General features: G+C 39.5%; 1 pseudogene; it reads left to right on the top strand.

Annotated features, from left to right (window-relative positions):
* Positions 1-453: 453 nt before the first annotated feature.
* LOC149215862 (phospholipase D delta pseudogene) lies at positions 454-2,091 on the top strand (annotated as a pseudogene).
* Positions 2,092-6,848: the final 4,757 nt, after the last annotated feature.

The raw sequence follows: 6,848 nt of genomic DNA, 5'->3' as shown, positions 1-6,848 counted from the left end.
GCGAAAAACATTTTCTATTTTGTATAAATTCAATTGGTCCCATTTTTCATATGGAGCTATATTACTGCGAGGTTGGAATGTACAATGAGAATCGGGATGAATCTCAAACAATGCCGGCAGAAGCACATCAATTCAATGGATTTCAAGGCGTCTTGATGGACATGCTAAGAGCACACAAATAGATATTTCTCACAACTATCATGTATTGAAAGAACACGATGTGTTAACTACTGATAGGAATGCTGAATACTTGTTCAAATGAGCTTCATAGAGGAAGTAGAAGCGGTGAAGTAAACCTTGAAGTAGGCGGTGCCCAGGATGAATGCAATCTCTATCAAGGTCGATTTCCTTTAGTCAACTGTGGTTCAACTTATTTTAAAACAAATGATAACATATTAAGTGCTGATTTTGAGTCTGATCGAAGTAGTGGCAGGGTATGTTGTAAAAGAGCTGATGGTTATTGGTCATGAATGTGCTGGAATAATTGAGGACGTTGGCAGTGAAGTGAAACATCTGGTTCCTGGTGACCGTGTAGCTTTGGAGCCTGGAATATCGTGTTGGCAATGTGAGCCATGTAAGCAGGGTTCTAACAATTCAATTCAGGAAGGAATTATGCAAACACATGATGAAGAAACTAGGAAATTTTTCAAACATTCTACTGTTTATTGTGTGCTTGCACCTCGCTATGCGAGCCATAAGCTTAGTTGGTCCAAACAACGGGTTGTTGGTACATTATATACTCACCACCAGAAATTTGTTATTGTTGATACCCAAGCTGCTGGTAATGACCGAAGACTTGCCTCCTTTATAGGTGGGTTAGATCTCTGTGATGGTCGTTATGATACCCCAGAGCATTCTTTGTTTAGGACTCTTAAGACTATACATAGAGATGATTATCGCAATCCTACTTTGATGTTGATTCTGGTGGCCCAAGAGAACCCTGGCATGATTTGCACTGTAAAATAGAAGGTCTTGCTGTATATGATATCCTTAAAAAATTTTGAACAACGCTGGAAAAAAGCAACAACATGGCATGAGATTGGTAAACGTTTTAAGGTAATTTCTCATTGGCGTGATGATGCACTAATTAATTTGGATCGGATATCATGGATTCTTAGCCCCACAGTAAATGTTCCTAGCGGTGATCCTCATTTATGGGTTTCAGAGGAAGATGATCCAGACAATTGGCATGTATCGGTTTTTCGTTCAATTGATTCTGGATCAGTAAAAGGTTTTCCAAAATCTGTCACAGAAGCACAAAGTCAAAATCTTATCTGTAGAAAAGATCTGGTTATAGACGCAAGTATCCATACAGCTTATATTAAAGTCATCTGATCTTCCCAACACTTTGTCTAGATTAAAAATCAATACTTCTTGGGATCTTCTTACAACTGGTCATCTTACAAGACTGCAGGTGCAAACAATATAATTCCCATGGAATTGGCTTTGAAGATTGCCAGTAAAATAAAAAGAAATGAGAGGTTTTCAGTTTACATCGTCATACCAATGTGGCCTGAATGGGACCCTAAAAGTGTATCTGTGCAGGAAATACTTTTCTGGCAGTCATAAACAATGCAAATGATGTACAAGGTTGTTGCAAAGGCCCTTCAAGATCCAGGGTTGTCAAAATCATACCATCCATAAGATTATTTGAATTTTTATTGCCTTGGTAATCAGGAAACAAACGATGAGAATGAACTAATGATTGCTCATACAGAAAGCATTATGTAGGAGCAGGCTAAAAGGTATCGCCGCTTTATGATTTACGTCCATGCAAAGGGCATGATTGTAGATGATGAATATGTGATTCTGGGCTCTGCAAATATCAACCAACGCTCTCTAGATGGTTCAAGAGATACATAGATTGCTATGGGTTCCTATCAACTGCATCATACATGGGCTCAGAAGAATTGTCACCCACGTGGCCAGGTTTATGGATATAGGATGTCACTTTGGGCAGAGCATATTGGAAAGATTGAGGATTCAGCGGTTTTTGAAGAATTTACGCGGGAGCATTGTGAAAAAGAAGTAAAGGATCTAGTTTTATTAAAAATCGGTGTTATTCAAATGGCAAATCTAACCTGGCAATGAAAGGTGAAAAGTAAAGACCCGAAACAAACACAAAATATCAAACATAGGCAGAAGAATAGGATTCAATTTCCTATTTATGACTTCAGATTTCCTTATTTGAATGGCCAACGCATTTCCAGAGATTTGGGGTGCAGTTATAAAATCCAAAATGTGCAAAGTGGCATACAAAATTCGATTGCTTATGTTTATTTTCAGTAATTGGGATTGACACCTGTAATGCCACCGCTTCATCAGTTTTCAACAGTTCGAGTAGAAGAAGGAGCGCATTTTTATTTTCAGAAGAGCTGATTGTTTTCTGTTAGTTTATTTATTAATAATGATAAAAACAAATTCCTGGTCTTGGGGTCGATTTGTTTTCCCCCAGTTGTGTTTATTTCATATATTAAAAGAAAAAATTTATTTGAAAAAGAGAGAGAGGGGAGAGAGTTTTTTCTGGGTGCTGAGAGCTGGTGGAGAAACAGAGAGCTTCTATGTACAGTCATTGACAAAGATTTTTTAATGAAATTTCACTGCTCTGACTTCTGAGATTCCTGTGGTATGATAATTTAGCATGAGTTTTTATCTTGTTTCATATGTAATCTGTTATGTTTCATTTCACTACATGATCATTTCTAACTGAACAAATGAAGTGTTTAGGTAAGAATTCATGCTAGCCATGCTCTGCCTATAAGTTTGTTCATGTTTAATGTTTTCTACTGTTTAAGGAGGATTCAAAGGTATTGTTTTCCCTCCTTAGCTCCTCACCAGTCTTGCCATCCCATTTAACCTTAATTTGATGCTAAATTTCTTGCCTACCTTGCCTCAGTCGATAATCTGTGTTATTCATTATATTTCTCTGTTCAACCTGTTATTTTGCCCATGCAGCCCAGAAAAACCCCGTGATTTAATTAAAAAATCCCAAATCAACCTTTCTAATCAGTTTACTAGCCTAATATTAGTGTTACCCATTTGGTCATCTCATCAATTGAAGATCTACCGAGACTAACCGGAGAGAGCCTTCTCCTGCCCCGTAGGGCTAGCTACAGGGCTGAATGGTTTGATGTTGCCTTGAGGTTTACCTTTCTCAGCCTGAGGTGAAATTTCAAGCGCTAACAGGCAGCATATCGAATCCCCAGACAGATTGTGCAGTCCAAGCTAGGAGGGAAAGATTCTCGAGGAAAATATCTCTCTGAGTGAGATGACATAGAGTTAAGCTTTCAAGTTCGTGATTTTTCAGTGGCAGAGGGAGAAACACAACAACAAATTCAACGCAAATCAGTCTTCAGGTGGGATGAAATTTTCTGCAGTGGTTTCTGGGGCAGAAAAACGTCAAAAGAGGGAAGAAGACACTTTTTGAGGGAATTTCTTCCTTAGTGAATTCCGAGCTAAGGAATTATATTTCTACGTTGCTGAGCAATAGTAGCGAGGAGTAGATCTAATAACTCTAGCAACGAGTGCGTAGGCTAGCTTAGCATCTACACAGAGGAGAGAGGGAGCAGTTGAAATTTTGGTTGGAAAAAATGGTAGCCAATGGGCTGAGAGATCAAGATCAGTTGGATAGAGCATCGAACTATGTGATCTGGAGGGCTAGGATCTCATGCCTTCCAGATGAGCATGATCTCAAGATGTATGTCGATAATGAGGTAGCTTTACCCACTGATGCATATGTGCTCAAGAAGTACAAGGATGAGATGGCGAAAGCCAAGCGGTTGATCTTCAACGGAGTGAGGGATGACGCTGTATGTCACATTGCTGGCAAAGGGATGATCAAAGAGATGTGGGATGCCTTGGCTAGATTATAGCAAGGATATTCTGAGCAACAAAATATGTACTTGGAGGAGAAGATGAGATCAGTGAGGATGCGAAAAGGGGAACACATTGATATGTTCCTATCAAAGCTTTAGGAAGTTCGAGATCAGTTGGAAGTTGTAGGATCATCACCTCAACCTACATAGATGGTGATGTTGGCACTATATTCAGTCTCAAAAGAATTTAAAGTATTTGTCCAGAGTATCCTGGGCATTGAGAAATTGCCTGATTGGAAAGGAATGTGCTCCGCTCTTCAACAGGAAGAGATGAGGCAAGACTTGGTCAAGTGCAAACTTGATGGTAGCAACAATAGTGGGACGAATCACAAGGAGGAGGAGGAGGAGAATGCAACCCTTGCATCAAAGGGGAAACATGAGTAGAGAAAGAAGAATAAGGATGTTTCTAAGATAATTTTTTTTTAGTGTGGTGAATTTGGTCACTACACTGTGCAGTGTCCTCTCAAGAAGAAGGACAAGAACGAGAAACATGGTGGGGTGACCTAGTACTGTAGTTCGAAAGAACTATAGATGGGAAGGGTACATTGAGGAGTCCACCTCATGGATCAATACCTTGCTATGGGAGCCCATAATAGAAGTAGTAGGATAGACCAGTGTCAATTGGTGCAAAAGATTTTAGAGTGACAATTGCAGTGGCTAGGAGCGTTAGAGACTGAGCAGTGCAGAGTAGAGTTGGAAATGGTGTAGAGTCAACAACGACGCAAAGACTTCAGAGGGTTAGCGCAGAGACTAGCAGCGATCAGAACTCCAGGAACATATGCATCATGCTAAACACCTATGGTTCAGTATTTTGGATGTTTTTCTGTTGCAACCACAACAGAGTTGCAGTGCAGATGCAGTTGACAAAAACATGCAGAGTCAACAATGGCACAAATGCAACATTTGCATAGTAGTTAGTGGGAAGTGATGTCAAACATCAGCAACACAGAGGGAGTTGTTACAAAGTCAGGGTGATGTTTTAGCAGGTTGCATTACTAGAGCACATTCCTCGCTAAGAGGGAGTGTTGATTTCTGGTAGCATCGAATGTTCTCTAAGCCTCAAAATGTGCACAGAGTCTAGGTCACATGTATTCCAGAATACCCATAAATCGTTTTGGGAAATTCCACCCAGAGACAATTTTATTAAAATAATTAATTATTTTTAATGGATGCCTAAGTCTAAACTTAGGAAATTAAAATAATTAAAGTGTATTAATTAAAATTGGGGTGAAACTTCTAGAAGAAGACGAGGATCAAGTCAAAATGATCTGAGCCATTGATTAGAATCTAATATGGGCCGTTGATTACTGAATGAGAATATTATATGAAGGAATTTGATGGGCATTTGGAAAACACATTGAGTGAGAGATCAGAGATCGATTTTCTCAAGAGATGAACGCAACAGTGGTTGGAGAGGTCATCGAGGATATTTCTTGTAGTGAAGGGTAGAGATAGTTTTCCAGTTGGAGAGTTTCCTGATTTGGGGATACATTCCAGAGGAGGTAGAGAGAGATCCAGAAGAGGCAACACAGAGCCACATTGGGTAGCGTAGAGCCATGCTAAGGCAACGAAGAGCCTGAGAGGAGATTCACAATTTTTTTGAGGAGCATATCAGATCTAGTGTTAGGAGCTAGGGTGTGAGACCGGAGGGTCAGAGGATTGAGAATATAGCCATCAAATCAACTAGCCAGAAGGAGTGACACAATCACCATTAGATATGACGCAGAGCAACACATTGATTGTGTAGAAGTCGCGCAGAGGAAATGTGGGGCTAACCATTCAGTGGCTGGATCAGTGTCAGATATCCAGTGATAGTGCAAAGTATTTCTCACTAATTCTCTTCCAGTCAGATTCTCTATATTGGATAGCTAGTAAGGCACCCAAAGATTGTATTCAGAAACTACTACATAATAATACAAACCCTCAGTTGCTACACCGATTTTCCCGCATTGGGTTTTTACGGGGACATTTGTGCAAAAACAACTGTGTCACTTGTGTGTGTATTATTTATTCTTGCTCAATTCTTGTTTCCACATATTATTTATATAGTGAAGACTGTAGTTGTATTTATTTCGATGTTTATTGTGTAACATTGTAAATAACTTGTAAGAGAATTAACAAGTAGGAGAAATAACATTAAATTGCAACACTAGGGATTTTGGTCTCCAAATTTTCACACCTTTGTCTTCTTGTCTATATCAAACTTTGATAACAACTTTTATGGATGTCTAGGCATCTTATGGAGGTTATATGGAAGAACAAGAGGTCCTTGGGCCATCTAGTCCAGGTCTTGGTCAGCCATGTTTTCATCTCTTGGTTCCTCCTCCTTTTCAAAATTTGATGAGCCTTCTCCTTCATTGTCTAAACCATCGTTGAACTCAAAATCAGTTCCCGGATGTTCTTCGTTAGAAATAAAAATGTCCTCCTTGTACCCTTCGTTAATGGGTGGAAGTGGATATTGCTGAACTGTGTCTTCTGAGGATTCTGCTAACTCTTCAAGAGTGGAAAAAGAAAAATCTTCCATTGATGCAACTAGTACACCGATACAAGTTGTTTCTTTCTTCTTAGGATGATGCAAGAGATTATGAGTAATAGGGAGTAAACTGATAACTTTTGCAAACCGACGGGTTATAGGTTGAATCACCTAGAGTTGTTCGTAGGTGACCTCATATGCCAACTACAGACCAGGTTTAGAAGACCCTCCTACTTTTGGAATAGGAGTTGGGATAGTGCTCAAAATATTGCTACCTTTTCCAGAAGATGAATGATTTGGATGTGTGGAGTTATCAACCATAAAAAACTGGCTACCCTCCTTCTAGCGCTAGAATGTTGATGGTGTTGGATACCGCCAACATACAAGGGATCTCCCTGATATGAGGTCCCAATTAGAAATCACATTGTTTGGTGTAGGAGTCCCATCTGGAATACTACCGGAATTTTGTTTACTTAAAGATATGACTTGGATTTAGCAAT

This window comes from Pinus tabuliformis, chromosome 1_1 (genome assembly GCF_031772625.1).
Source record: "Pinus tabuliformis cultivar Carrire ecotype Pingquan chromosome 1_1, CPIR1, whole genome shotgun sequence".
NCBI classification, from domain to species: Eukaryota; Viridiplantae; Streptophyta; class Pinopsida; order Pinales; family Pinaceae; genus Pinus; species Pinus tabuliformis.
The sequence above is the reverse complement of the archived record's forward strand: the minus strand, read 5'-3'. Positions and strand labels throughout refer to the sequence as shown.